This window comes from Saccostrea echinata, unplaced genomic scaffold (genome assembly GCF_033153115.1).
Source record: "Saccostrea echinata isolate AGI-Se365-2 ecotype Australia unplaced genomic scaffold, CSIRO_AGI_Sech_v1 ptg000054l, whole genome shotgun sequence".
In the NCBI taxonomy this organism is placed as follows: Eukaryota; Metazoa; Mollusca; class Bivalvia; order Ostreida; family Ostreidae; genus Saccostrea; species Saccostrea echinata.
Genome location: NW_026889803.1, coordinates 20,693,552 through 20,708,427, shown reverse-complemented (window position 1 = coordinate 20,708,427; position 14,876 = coordinate 20,693,552).

The window sequence follows — 14,876 nt, the reverse complement described above, 5'->3', positions numbered from 1 at the left end:
GATATAAATATTTTAAGAATCTCTTAAAATTGATTAAGCTGAGTGTAGATGAATTAGCTATACTGGTATAGCTTGGTTTTGCTATTCAAAACACTTTGATTTAGCTATTTAACATGTTTAATCATACTTTTTTTTAATCTACATTTTTATCAATATATAGATAAAAGTTGCATGGGTATAAATTTTAAATTTTCAGCTTTGAGTTTTCTGAAAACAATGCATGAAGGAAAATTGCTTTTCAAAAATTGTCTCCTGAGAATTTGCTATCACAAATATATAAATTTTGCATGGGGCTATATACCTGGAGTAATTTTTTTTCTCTCTTACTCTTTCATCTACTTGAGTCAAAATAAAAGTGGAATTATAAGACTTTTTTTTTTTAATTGATGACTTTTGAGGATTTTACACTAATCCATACTGCAGCAAGAATGTTATCCCTCCCAGAAAAAAATAAGTTTACGCATTATCTTGTTTTTGATCTATATCTATAATTACAAAAGGACACAGCCAGAAGTCTTTTAACATGGTTTGTTACAAATTTCACTTGGAACTCCTATTAATTTGCTCATTGACAAGATCAGTATTTTCAGTAGGCAGAAATGAACTTGATCAATTGTGCTTGAAAAGTACTCACTGTGAACAATCACCTGACTTGTTGAAGACGTAAACATAATTTTTCATACAAACTTTCTTGTGCCTGCTACCCCTTTTGGGACATAGGCTGCTAACAAGATTCCTCCAGGCCCCTGTCATACAAAGGCCTGTACAAAATTGAAATCATAATTAAATCATCATAATCTTAGTTAAAATAAGAAGAAACACACTAGAGGTGTGATGAAATATTTAGAAACACAAAGAGTTTTATTTCTCATGCAAAATATTCTTTCTTGTGTAAAACAATTGCTCAAATGAAGGGTCAAACCTTCTTTTAAGTGGAGATAAGAATGAGTGAAAATTTAATGTTATTTCAAAAATCTTTTGATGAAGAACCACTGGTCCAGAAAAGTTTAAAATTATGTGAAACTTCATTACTTAGTGTAGATTCAACTTTGTCCAAATCATGACCTTCAGGGGTAGGGTGCGGCCACAATAGGGGATCAAAGTTTTGTAAACGTGGAAATGTATAGTAAAGCACGCTTATAACAAAGTGTCTGGGACGGACGATTTTGCTTTGTTGTAAGTGTAATTGCTTATATCCATTAAGTTTACAATATATTTTAAAGTCACGGAGAATGAAAATCGCTTTGCTGTAAGTGTCAGTTCATTATAGGCTTGTTTCGCTATAAGCATGCTTTACTATCTAAGAAAAAAAATTCCTTCTCAAGAACCACTAGGCAAGAAAAGCTGAATCTTATGTGAAAGTTTCATTACATAATGTAGAAACAAATTTGTTCTTTCAAAACTACTCCTCCTACAGGTTTGGTGCAACAAGTAGATTATACTAGTCTATCTACATATTGTTTTTGTCAGTTTTCTTCTTCAGTCAAATTTTATCTGAGCCACAACTTGACAACCCTTTGACATTAAGACTTCAAACTTGAAACATGGAGAGGTGGTATGGAATTAGGGTTGAAGCCACCAAACTTTTTTTCCTTGACCTTTTGATAAGGTCAAGGTCAATCTTTACATAAAAATATAGTCAAGGCTATAACCTGAGAACTCTTTGACATTAGGATTTCAAATTTGTAACATAGAAAAAAGACATTTACAAAAGATGCACTGCACTAAAATTTTGACCTTGACTCCTTTCTTCATTCAAGGTCAAATTGAGAAAAACACCTCCAAACCATAACTTAAGAACCTTTTGACATTAAAACTTCAATCTTGGAACATGGAGAAGTGGTATGGAGAAAGGGTGCATGCAAACAAAATTTTTTACCTTGTTTTTGTATTAAAAAAAGATCATTTTCGACCCCCATTTGACCCCAATGGTGAAAATGAAAATTACGAAACCTTATTGCATCTACAGGACACCATCAATCATTCTTCCAAAAGATGATTAGGCTGCTGTGTTAAATAAATGTTAGAGGAGTTCAGGGAACCAGGGGGCTTTTTGTATAAAAAAACGTCATTTTCTGACCCCCATTTGACCCCCAGGGTGAAAATGAAAATTCTGAAACCTTACTGCACATATACAGGATACTACCAATCATATTCCAAAAAATGATTAGGCTCCTGCATAAAATGTAAGAGAGGTTCAGGGAACCAGGGGCTTTTTGCATAAAAAAACATCATTTTTTCGACCCCCACTTGGCCCCCAGGGTGAAAATGAAAGTTTCAAAACCTTATTGCACGTCTACAGGACACCACCAACCATCTCCCAAAAGACGATTAGGCTACTGTGTAAAATGTAAGAGAGGTTCAGGGAACCAGGGGGCTTTTTGTATAAAAAAACGTCATTTTCTGACCCCCATTTGACCCCTAGGGTGAAAATGAAAATTCCAAAACCAGGTATTGCACATCTACAGGACACCACTAACCATCTCCCAAAAGACGATTAGGCTACTGTGTAAAATGTAAGAGGAGTTCAGGGAACCAGGGGGCTTATTGTTTTAAAAAATGCCATTTTTCGACCCCAATTTAACCCCAATGGTGAAAATGAAAATTCCGAAACCTTATTGTACATCTACAGGACACTACCAATCATCTTCCAAAAGATGATTAGGCTACTGTGCAAAATTTAAAAAAAAATCATTTTTGACCCCCATTTGACCCCCAGGGTGAAAAATGAAAATTCCGAAACCTTATTGCACATCTCAGTGCCATGCACAGGTTACCTTTGTTCCTGTGATCAACAGATAATAGCACGATAATTATACAAGGTGTATGTATGGCTTACCTTGATTTTAATTATACAAGCCAAAGGTTGTGTGTATTAGTCTAATGCATACGCATGGATGACATGTTAATTGTTTTGTGGCTGGGGTACGTTTATCTTGATAATTGCTATTTAATGCTATATGTGTAATATGCGTGCTTGCATAGTTTATGCATATGAAAGTGAAAATTATAACATCAAAGTGAAACAAAATTCTGTAATTTAATGCAATTAGAATTTATTCATTTTTCATATATGAGCATGCGGAATTTAAAATCGTCAGTACACACCATCATGTGAGCGTGTGTCGCAGTGAAAACTTGCCCTGTGATTCAGCGTTGTTCTGTAGTTAGACAAAAGTGTGTGTTTCTTCTTTTTCATTTGATTTTATTATGGTAAATAATTTTCTTTTAACTGATTATACATGTATGAACATGTTTTTCCAATTAAAAAAAAATGTATACTTCGTTTTCATCATTTGACAGCGATCAGTTTTAAATTTTACAAAGCATAGACGATATCCAGTTATGTATACATGGGAAACGATGCTAGCGGTTGACTTGCCGGGTTGGTAGAACGATTATACTTCAGACTGTGCATACTATGCAAAGTTTTTATTTTATGAATTATAAGAGGATGTAAAAAATCTTTTTATTGCTAAATACATGTACATGTATATGAAAGAAATCATATACAGAATTTCAAACAAGAAGGAATTTGACGTTTTTACTGTTAAGTACATGTTCACTGCACTAAGTTTATTAGAAGTTCATTTGAATTATAACCCTCGATATATGTCGAACCCCTGGATATCTCGAAGTTTATCAACAGTCCCGTCAACTTCGAGATAACAAAGTTTACCTGTAGTTCACTTTCATTTGAAGATGAAGTCCTTGGGTTGTTATGAATTAGAATGGTAAATTTTCATGTAAGGTTTTGAAGAAAAATTTACAGAAGTAATTTGCAAACTCAGTAGAGTCCGGGTAGGTCTAAAAAGCTGCAGATGGCCGTCTGCACACTTGTCATATTCCTGACAAAGTTCCTATCCAAGAACAGGCCCTAGTTTGATCAAATGTAGGAACCTGCTTAGTATTTTTAGAGGAATTATCTCCTGTGAATCTGCATTGCAAAGTAGGGGTATTTAATTTTCTTTTGAATTATCAAATCAAAAATATTTCAAGATGCATATATTATGTTTTTATTTATAATTTCTTCGTAACAAGAAATATCAATAAAATCTCGACAAGAAAGTTACATACCTAATTTTTTTTTATGCGAATCATAAAACATCAATATTTTATGTACCTTAATAAAAAAAATTATTACAATTATATCACTTTTCATACTTATCAAAAAGGAAAACTAGAGAGAAAAAAGAAACACTAGAAAACCTATGAAAAAAGACACTTCACAATTAAATCTCTTTGCATGCTTTTCAGACAGGAAAAACTAGAGAAAAAAATTAATCTCTATAGAAAACTAATGTGTACTAGAAAGTCTATTGTAGTTGCAAAATGTTGTTAAAAAGTTATTTAATAATATATTACATTGTAAAGAGCATCAAGTACTTTTAACAAAGAAAAATGAAAATTGGTTGCATAAAAAATATGAATATAAAATAAGTAGTAAATAAAGCATTGTGAGGTCTTGCAAGACATAATTAAAGAGAAAAGGTGAAAATATTAAAATATATATATATATATACATTATGTATATTGGACTGCATAATTAATAAAATATCCAAAAGGTAATAATGTTACAATAAGATTTTTTCCAGCAATTGTGCATAAAATTTTGAAAAAATAATGCATTGGTATATATATATCTCTCCCAGTATGAAAAAAATATATATTTACTCAGTAAAGTGATTTCATATATTATTTAACGAAACACATTGTTCTTTGTCAAAAATGATTTTACTGTAATGTCTTTCCCCCAATTTATAATTATGAGAAGAAGAAGAAAATTGATATCTTTTTTGTGCAATGATGCATTAAATTTGTCGAAAAGAAAATGATTTGTTTAGTTTCTCACCTATTCAGAAAGTAACTTTTTTTAGCAATTATTCATTTGAAAATGTGTGCATCTGAATGTCTGTCCCTCAAATAAAACACCAAAATGTAAATAATGTAAAATGCATAATTTTATAATTATCAAACTTTTCTTTCTTCTCAGAGAGGAAAAGCTAGAAAAAAGAAACTCTAGAAAAACCTATAAAAAGACACTTTTTTACAATCATATCACTTTTAATGCTTCTCAGAAAGGAAAAACTAGAGTGAGAAAAAAAAGTAACTCTAGAAAACATATGAAAAAAGACAATTTACAATTAAATCTCTTTGCATGCTTTACAATTAAATCTCTTTGCATGCTTTTAAAAACTAGAGAGAAAAAATATATCTCTAGAAAACCTTTGTGTACCAGAAATTCTATTTTAGTTGCAAAAAGTTTATAACACTTATATATGCTAAACAAAGATTCATATTTTATTTATACATTTTCTTTACATTTTAATTTTCTTTTCTTTTTTAAAAGTTATTTAACATATTATATTGTAAAGAGTATCAAGTCTTTCTAAAATAGAAAAATAAAAATTGGTTGCATAAAAAATATAAAAATAAAATAGGTAGTAAATAAGCATGTGGGGTCTTGCTGGGACAAAATTAAAGAGAAAAGGTGAAAACGTGGAAAAATGTGCATTATGTATATATTGAAACTGCTTATTAAAATACCAAAAAGGTAATAATGTTACAATGTGATCACTTTATTTTTTTTCCAGCAATTGTGTATAAAATTTTGAAAAAATAATGTATTGGCACATCTCTCCCGGTATGAAAAAATTAGTTACTTAGTATAATAATTCCATTTTTGTTCTAACAAAACATATTATTCTTTGGCAAAAAATATTTTAGTGGAGTGTCTTTTCCCCAATTAATAATAATGCTGCATTAAATTTGTCAAAAAGAAAAGAAAATGAACTGGATTGTTTTTACCCTATTCAGAAAATAACTTACAGTGATGACATATTTTTAAAGTTATTAAAAAATGTATGCATCTGCATGTCTCTCCCCAATTTAAAAAAAACCCCACAAACTCGAATATACAGTGGTGATATTTTTCAGTAATTAGGCATCCAACAAACCATATTTACATATACATCCCCCCTATTCAGGGAATAAGACATATACAGTTAATTTAAACAATATTTTATAATGCATAATCATAATAGGATTTGACAGCAGGTACTGCCTATATAAGTCCTCTCCATAAGAGGACATATACAATGATCACATTTTTCCAGCAACTATGCATTGAAAAGTACATGTACATGTATTTGTATTTCAGCTATTTTGCAAACTGAGACATAATGTGATAACATGCATTCAAAAATGCACATATTTGAAAGGCCATATAGAAGGAATATAGAAGTCTTAGTCTTACAGGGATCGACATTAACGGTTGTCCGATTGCCCGGGACAAGTAAATTCTCAGTTCGGGCAAGTGAATCTTGCGACGTACTTGTCCAATCGGGCATTGTGATATTGTGGCCATGTGGGCAATCCTTCGCCATCTCGGAGACACATTTATTATATGTTATTTAATGTCTCTGATCATCTCAACGGAGGCAAAAAGCTCATGATCGTAGGAGCAGTATTAATGTAGCTATCCAATTTTATTTTATCCTTCCTTTCTTTTATGCTTTTTTTGAGAGGAAAGGGGGGGGGGGTGTTACAACTCCAGCTAGAATCACATTTTAGTGAAGTAGGCATTCTTTTTCCGCCAAAAATAACAATAACATTATTTTCATTTCTTAACTTGGAAATAAATCGAAATAATTAAATAACGTCAATATAACCGATATTTGCTATTGAAATGTGTCTAAATGATTGCAATTTGAATTTGTTCGCCATGTTTACTATTGCCTTCACTGCAGAGATTTATAACTTCACCTACAAAAATTTCTTTAACTTTATAAAAAAGTGGGTGAAATATGTAAATTATTGTTATTGATCTTCGGTACGTTATATAGAAGGGACAGCCTGTTCTTCTAAATATGTAAAGGTTGTCGTGGTAACTACACTTGATAGGTAGTCTGAAGTCAGCCCTTGCGGCCCGTACAGTTCATTCTATCAATGCTGCTAAAATATCGATTGTTTGACAATGTAAAATTTAATCCATGCATAGTAAATCTCAAAACTATGAGGTGGGACAAAATTAAGATCGTAAAAATATTTATTCAATGATGAAATGAATTATATTTAATCGTAGCAAACAAACTTATGTTTTATTAAATGGCCACAAGAAAAAATACACCAGCGTGAAAACAAGTTGTCTTCTTCAGCAGCCTCGACAGTTCTCATGTGATGTAATGACTTTTGATTGAAAACGTTTAATACTGCAGTAGATTAATTTTTGTTATCACTAAACAGATATATAAATGTTTATAAGGTATGTATTTTAGTTTTGCTGCATTATTTACGTATGAAGTAAGAAAAATTCCCATATTCAGTTCAAGATCCGCTCCCAAATTCTCACTGGCTGTCCCAAAATAAAATCGGTAAAGGTCGGTAAACTTTAAAGTTTGCAGTAATCTCAAACTTTACTAAATATTTTGGAAAAAATTATGCTCTGAATAATAACATTAGAAACATTTATTTTAAAATGTTCCTGATTACATTCAATTTGTATGATTTTAATTTTTAAAAATGGAAATGATATTGTATGATCCAAAAAGAGTTGTACCCCACCCCCAGGAAAAGGCTTCATTATTGCAGCAAGAAGTACCTTCAAATTCCTACTTTCCTACCTAGGATACCCTTGCTTGGCTTATCTAAGATTATGATAATTTATGTTTCCCATATATTTCATACTTAGTATAAACAAGAGGCCCATAGGCCACACTGCTCACCTGAGCAACTATGGTCAATTACTCTAACCCAAACAGCTTTAACAAATCAGAAATATCTGAACAAATTTAGTTTTTTATACTAAGTTTTTGATACATATTCTAACTTTGATTTTTCTCCAAAGATTTTCATATGTAAAATTTACAGTAAATATTCTGTTCCCCCCTCCCCCATTGTGGTTGTACCCTATCATGACCCGCTGTGATCGTCATCATCAAATTTGAATGTACATTATATGAATTTACATTTCAGAAAACCTCTCTGGTCAAGTAGTTTTGGAAAAAAAATTCATTAAAAAATTTCCTATAAATACTCCCATGGATACCCCTCCCCCATTGTGGCCCCAACGTACCCCCAGGGGTCATGAAAGGTCATGATAAGATTTAAACGAAATTGAGAATGCTTCCACATAAGTTTCAACATTCCTGGCCAAAAGATTCTTGAGAAGAAGATTTTTAAAGATTTTCCCTATATATTATTATGTAAAACTTCAAACCCCCATTGAGGCCCCACCCTATCCCTGGGGGTCATGATTTTAACAATTTAGAATCTACACTACCTGAGGATGCTTCTACATAAGTTTGAACTTCCCTGGTCAAATGGTTCTTGAGAAGAATATTTTTAAAGATTTACCAAAAAATTACAATATTTCTTAATTATCTCCCCTTGGCAAAGAGCGTGGTCCCTCATTTTAACAATTTTGAATCCCCTTCACATAAGGAATTGCTTTGTGCCAAGTTTAGTTGAAATCGGCTTAGTGGTTTTGGAGAAGAAGTCGAAAATGTGAAAAGTTTACAGACAGACAGACAGCTAGACAGACTGAAGACAGACAAAATGTGATCAGAAAAGCTCACTTGAGCTTTCAGCTCAGGTGAGCTAAAAAATAAAACACATTACATTTGTTGAATCATAAAAGATGAAAAAACTTTCAAAATTGGTTACTATTTATTTCGAATTTTCAATAACTGTAACAGGTTTAAACACAACTGAAGCAAACATATTGTTTCCAAAAATCGAACAAAAATTATTCAAAAACCGAGGTTTTTGTTTTAATCGAATTGATTCAAAATATTACTAATTCAAGGATATTACATTAATTTTTATCAAAACAGACAGTCATGAGAGCATTTTCTTATATTATATATAAAGTACATTTGATATTCTTAATTTTTATTATGATCTCTTGAACAACCAGTATTTTTTTTTTTGGGGGGGGGGGGGAGGGGGGGGGGTATTTGCAAGATAATCTGTTCTGCTTCACATCTGCTAAATTGTGTAGAAATACCAGTATAGCACATTTGTCCATTTTCATTTCTGCTTTTACAGATTATATACATGTCTATTACCTGTGTATTTATAGCTAACTTTGGGTCAAACCCATTCTGCGCTTCGCCGTTTTTGAAAAAAAAAAACAGAATTATATTCACATTCATTGTTTATTTCAAAAGTACCTTACAATATATGAATGTGTCCATGTATCTATTTTGTAAATGTCCGATATGCGCATGGATGCATTCATAACAATGTCAACCCGTGCACGCACGGGTCAAAGTCTAGTATTTATAAATTTTACTACCATAACCCGAAAAAAAGTTTTCATTACATTTATCTAAATATATAAAGAGTAAGCAGATGGAGGGAGGTATTTCATATATAAATTGCTAAAATATGAAAGTGAATAAACAGTGATATGCCTTCATACAAGTTCAGAAAAAAGGAAGAAAATTAAGGACCGTTTTCATTCAGAGGGAAGTAAAATATTTCTATTTCTATAGTTATAAATCAATATAATGGTTAAAAATTAATATAATGTTTATAGTTATAAATCAATAAAATGGTTAAAAATTAATATTTTACGAAACATCCTTTAAAAGCTAACTTAAATAAGAGAGAAAGTAAAAAAAGGGTCTTAATTTAAAAAAAAAAAGGAGAGAAAAAGAATGCCTTAATTAGCTTTACAAAAATCATAATAATCTTAATAATGAGAGAAAGAGAAAAGAAGATAGAATATCTAACTTACAATAAAAACACATATCAGGTAATTTTTGTGTTTGATAAATTTTTGTAAAATTTTGCAGTTTCGAAAACATAGCAAAAGAGTATTGCTGCTTGAGTGAAATTGTAAATGCGGGAAAAACAAATAATTTGAGCGAAAGAAATTACCCATTATGTGAAAAGATTTTAAAACATATACAACAATATACTAGAACTTTCTTTAGAAAGTGCGGGTATAAACAAGAAAATATATTTTAAATGATGTGCTCTCTAAAAAAAAACTTTGCAAAGGTGAATTTATTTTATTCAGAAAGAAAGCACACTTTTCAATGTTCATAGCTTAATTGAGGTACAGAGGGAGGATTTTATAGCCTTTGAGATATCTCAAGCCGACTTGTTCCTCTGAAAAAAAGAAGTCCTTTTCACAACACATCATTGAAAGAAAAACAACTTAAATTAAGTAGAGTAAAAAAAATGGAAAGACCAATACATGTATTCCAAACTTTTAAAATGGATAAAAGAAGAAATGCTTCATTTAGCTATAAAAAATATCAAGTAAATAAGTAGAAATAAGAGAAAGAAAGATGAATCTTAATCAAAATATCGTTTAAAGGAAAAGAACAATAAACTTGATAAGGAATATACAAAAAAAAAGAATTCTTCATTAGAAGAAGAAGGATCAAGTAAAAAAAATGCTTCGTTAAGCTTTGCAAAAGAAGAATAATAATGAAAAAAGAAAGAAAAAAAAGTCTCTTTAAAACCATACATGTATATATACTTCAAATGATGTGCTCTCTAAAAAAAATTCTTTGCGAGAGCGACTTGGTTTTATTCAGAAAGAAAGCAAACTTTCCAATGTTCATAGTAAATTGAGGTACAGAGGGAGGATTTTATAGCCTTTGAGATATCTCAAGTCGTCTTATTCCTCTGAAAAAAGAAGTCCTTTTTACAACACATCATTGAAAGAAAAACAACTTAAATTAAGATAGAGTAAAAATCTTGAAAAACCATTACATGTACTTCAAACTTTTAAAAAACGATAAAAGAAGAAATCCTTTGTTTAACTATAAAAAATATCAAGTAAATAAGTAGAAATAAGAGAAAGAAAGATGAATCTTAATCAAAATATCATTTAAAGGAAAAGACCAATAAACTTGATAAGGAATGTACAAAAAAAAAGAATTCTTTATTAGAAGAAGAAGGAAGTAAAAAAAAAAAATGCTTCGTTAAGCTTTGCAAAAGAAGAATAATAATGAAAAAAGAAAGAAAAAAAAATGTCTCTTTAAAATACCATACATGTATATATACTTCAAATGATTTGCTCTCTAAAAAAAATTCTTTGCGAGAGCGACTTGGTTTTATTCAGAAAGAAAGCAAACTTTTCAATGTTCACAGCTTAATTGAGGTACAGAGGGAGGATTTTATTGCCTTTGAGATATTTCAAGTCGTCTTATTCCTCTGAAAAAAGAAGTCCTTTTTACAACACATCATTGAAAGAAAAAAACTTAAATTAAGGTAGAAAAAAAAACTTGAAAAATCATTACATGTACTTCAAACTTTTAAAAAAGGATAAAAGAAAAAGGAATGCTCCATTTCGCTATAAAAATATTAATCAAATCAGTAGAAATAAAGAAAGATGAGGTTTAAAATATTGATCAAATATCATTTAAAAGTAAAAGAACAATACACTTGAAAAGGAATGTATAAAAAAAAAAAAAATTCACTCAAAAAAGAAAGGAAGAAAAAAAAATGCTTTGTTAAACATTGGAAAAAAAAAGAATAAGAGAAAGAAAGAAGAAAGAAAGAATATTTTTCTTTAAAATACCATATATTGGGTAATTTCTGTGTTTCTTTTGACAGATATTTCATACCAATTGGTAGGTTTTTGCTTTTTCACTAAATTTGACACGGAATATTCCGTCTATTTGATCAATGTAAATAGGGCTTAGGGCGGATTAGACCGGGCAAAAGGGAATGCTTTCTCCTCCTAGGCACCTGATTCCACCTTTGGTGTTTCTGAGGATCTGTGTTTATGCCTGGTTCACAGATTTGTATTGTTTGTAGATTTTTATGAGATCAATCACTGTTCGTTTTCTTCACCATTTTCATTTATTCAATTTTTGTAGAATTTTGAAGTTTTAAAATCACAGCAAAAGAGTATTGCTGCTTGCATGAAATTGAAAATACTGAAAAAAGTCAAAACAATTTGAGCCACAGAAGTTACCCATTATATGATAAAATAGTTTAAAACAAGAAGAAAAAAATAAGAAAAAATACTTCAAATGATGTGGTCTCTAAATTAAAAAACTTTGCGAGGGTGACTTCTTTTTATTCAGAAAGACGGCAAACTTTCCAATGTTCATGGCTAAATTGAGGTACGGAGGGAGGTTTTTATAGCCTTTGAGATATCTCAAGCCGTCTAGTTCCTCTGAAAAAGGAAGTCCTTTTTACAACACATCATTGAAAGAAAAACAACTTAAATTAAGGTAGAGTAAAAATCTTGAAAAACCATTACATGTACTTCAAACTTTTAAAAAAGGATAAAAGAAGAAATCCTTCGTTTAACTATAAAAAATATCAAGTAAATAAGTAGAAATAAGAGAAAGAAAGATGAATCTTAATCAAAATATCATTTAAAGGAAAAGACCAATAAACTTGATAAGGAATGTACAAAAAAAAGAATTCTTTATTAGAAGAAGAAGGAAGTAAAAAAAAATATGCTTCGTTAAGCTTTGCAAAAGAAGAATGATAATGAAAAAAGAAAGAAAAAAAAATGTCTCTTTAAAATACCATACATGTATATATACTTCAAATGATTTGCTCTCTAAAAAAAATTCTTTGCGAGAGCGACTTGGTTTTATTCAGAAAGAAAGCAAACTTTTCAATGTTCATAGCTTAATTGAGGTACAGAGGGAGGATTTTATAGCCTTTGAGATATTTCAAGTCGTCTTATTCCTCTGAAAAAAGAAGTCCTTTTTACAACACATCATTGAAAGAAAAAAACTTAAATTAAGGTAGAAAAAAAACTTGAAAAATCATTACATGTACTTCAAACTTTTAAAAAAGGATAAAAGAAAAAGGAATGCTCCAATTCGCTATAAAAATATTAATCAAAGGAAGAAAAAAAATGCTTTGTTAAACATTGGAGAAAAAAAAAGAATAAGAGAAAGAAAGAAGAAAGAAAGAATATTTTTCTTTAAAATACCATATATTGGGTAATTTCTGTGTTTCATTTGACAGATATTTCATACCAATTGGTAGGTTTTTGCTTTTTCACTAAATTTGACACGGAATATTCCGTCTATTTGATCAATGTAAATAGGGCTTAGGGCGGATTAGACCGGGCAAAAGGGAATGCTTTCTCCTCCTAGGCACCTGATTCCACCTTTGGTGTTTCCGAGGATCTGTGTTTTATGCCTGGTTCACAGATTTGTATTGTTTGTAGATTTTTACGAGATCAATCACTGTTCGTTTTCTTCACCATTTTCATTTATTCAATTTTTGTAGAATTTTGAAGTTTTAAAATCACAGCAAAAGAGTATTGCTGCTTGCATGAAATTGAAAATACTGAAAAAAGTCAAAACAATTTGAGCCACAGAAGTTACCCATTATATGATAAAATAGTTTAAAACAAGAAGAAAAAAATGAGAAAAAATACTTCAAATGATGTGGTCTCTAAATTAAAAAACTTTGCGAGGGTGACTTCTTTTTATTCAGAAAGACAGCAAACTTTCCAATGTTCATGGCTAAATTGAGGTACGGAGGGAGGTTTTTATAGCCTTTGAGATATCTCAAGCCGTCTAGTTCCTCTGAAAAAGGAAGTCCTTTTTACAACACATCATTGAAAGAAAAACAACTTAAACAAGCATTCTGAGAGTATTGCATTAGCAATACTAGTCCCCTACCGGCAAGTGTAATCTGGTTCCCGTTAAGAATTGAAAATGTCATTATTCCGTCAAAAATCAATGAAGCGGGACGAAATGCAAACTTGATCTATAACTAATCAAGGTAAAGTCACATACCAAAAATCAGCACAATATCTGAAAGCGTTTAGAAGAAAATTGCGGAAAACCTCTAAAAATTGAAAAGGCCGTAATTCCGTCAAAAATCAATGAAGCGGAACGAAATGCAAACTTGATCTATAACTCATCAAGATACACTCACATACCAAAAATCAGCTCAATATCTGCTAGCGTTTAGGAAAAAAGTGCGGAAAACCAAGTGGGACAGACTGACAGACAGACAGACGGACAGACGGACGGACAGACTCAGAGGAAACCTATAGTCCCCTCCGGTTTCACCGGTAGGGGACTAATTAAGGTAGAGTAAAAATCTTGAAAAACCATTACATGTACTTCAAACTTTTAAAAAAGGATAAAAGAAGAAATCCTTCGTTTAACTATAAAAAATATCAAGTAAATAAGTAGAAATAAGAGAAAGAAAGATGAATCTTAATCAAAATATCATTTAAAGGAAAAGACCAATAAACTTGATAAGGAATGTACAAAAAAAAAAAGAATTCTTTATTAGAAGAAGAAGGAAGTAAAAAAAAAATGCTTCGTTAAGCTTTGCAAAAGAAGAATAATAATGAAAAAAGAAAGAAAAAAAAATGTCTCTTTAAAATACCATACATGTATATATACTTCAAATGATTTGCTCTCTAAAAAAAATTCTTTGCGAGAGCGACTTGGTTTTATTCAGAAAGAAAGCAAACTTTTCAATGTTCACAGCTTAATTGAGGTACAGAGGGAGGATTTTATTGCCTTTGAGATATTTCAAGCCGTCTTATTCCTCTGAAAAAAGAAGTCCTTTTTACAACACATCATTGAAAGAAAAAAACTTAAATTAAGGTAGAAAAAAAACTTGAAAAATCATTACATGTACTTCAAACTTTTAAAAAAGGATAAAAGAAAAAGGAATGCTCCAATTCGCTATAAAAATATTAATCAAATCAGTAGAAATAAAGAAAGATGAGGTTTAAAATATTGATCAAATATCATTTAAAAGTAAAAGAACAATACACTTGAAAAGGAATGTATAAAAAAAAAAAATTCACTCAAAAAAGAAAGGAAGAAAAAAAAAATGCTTTGTTAAACATTGGAGAAAAAAAAAGAATAAGAGAAAGAAAGAAGAAAGAAAGAATATTTTTCTTTAAAATA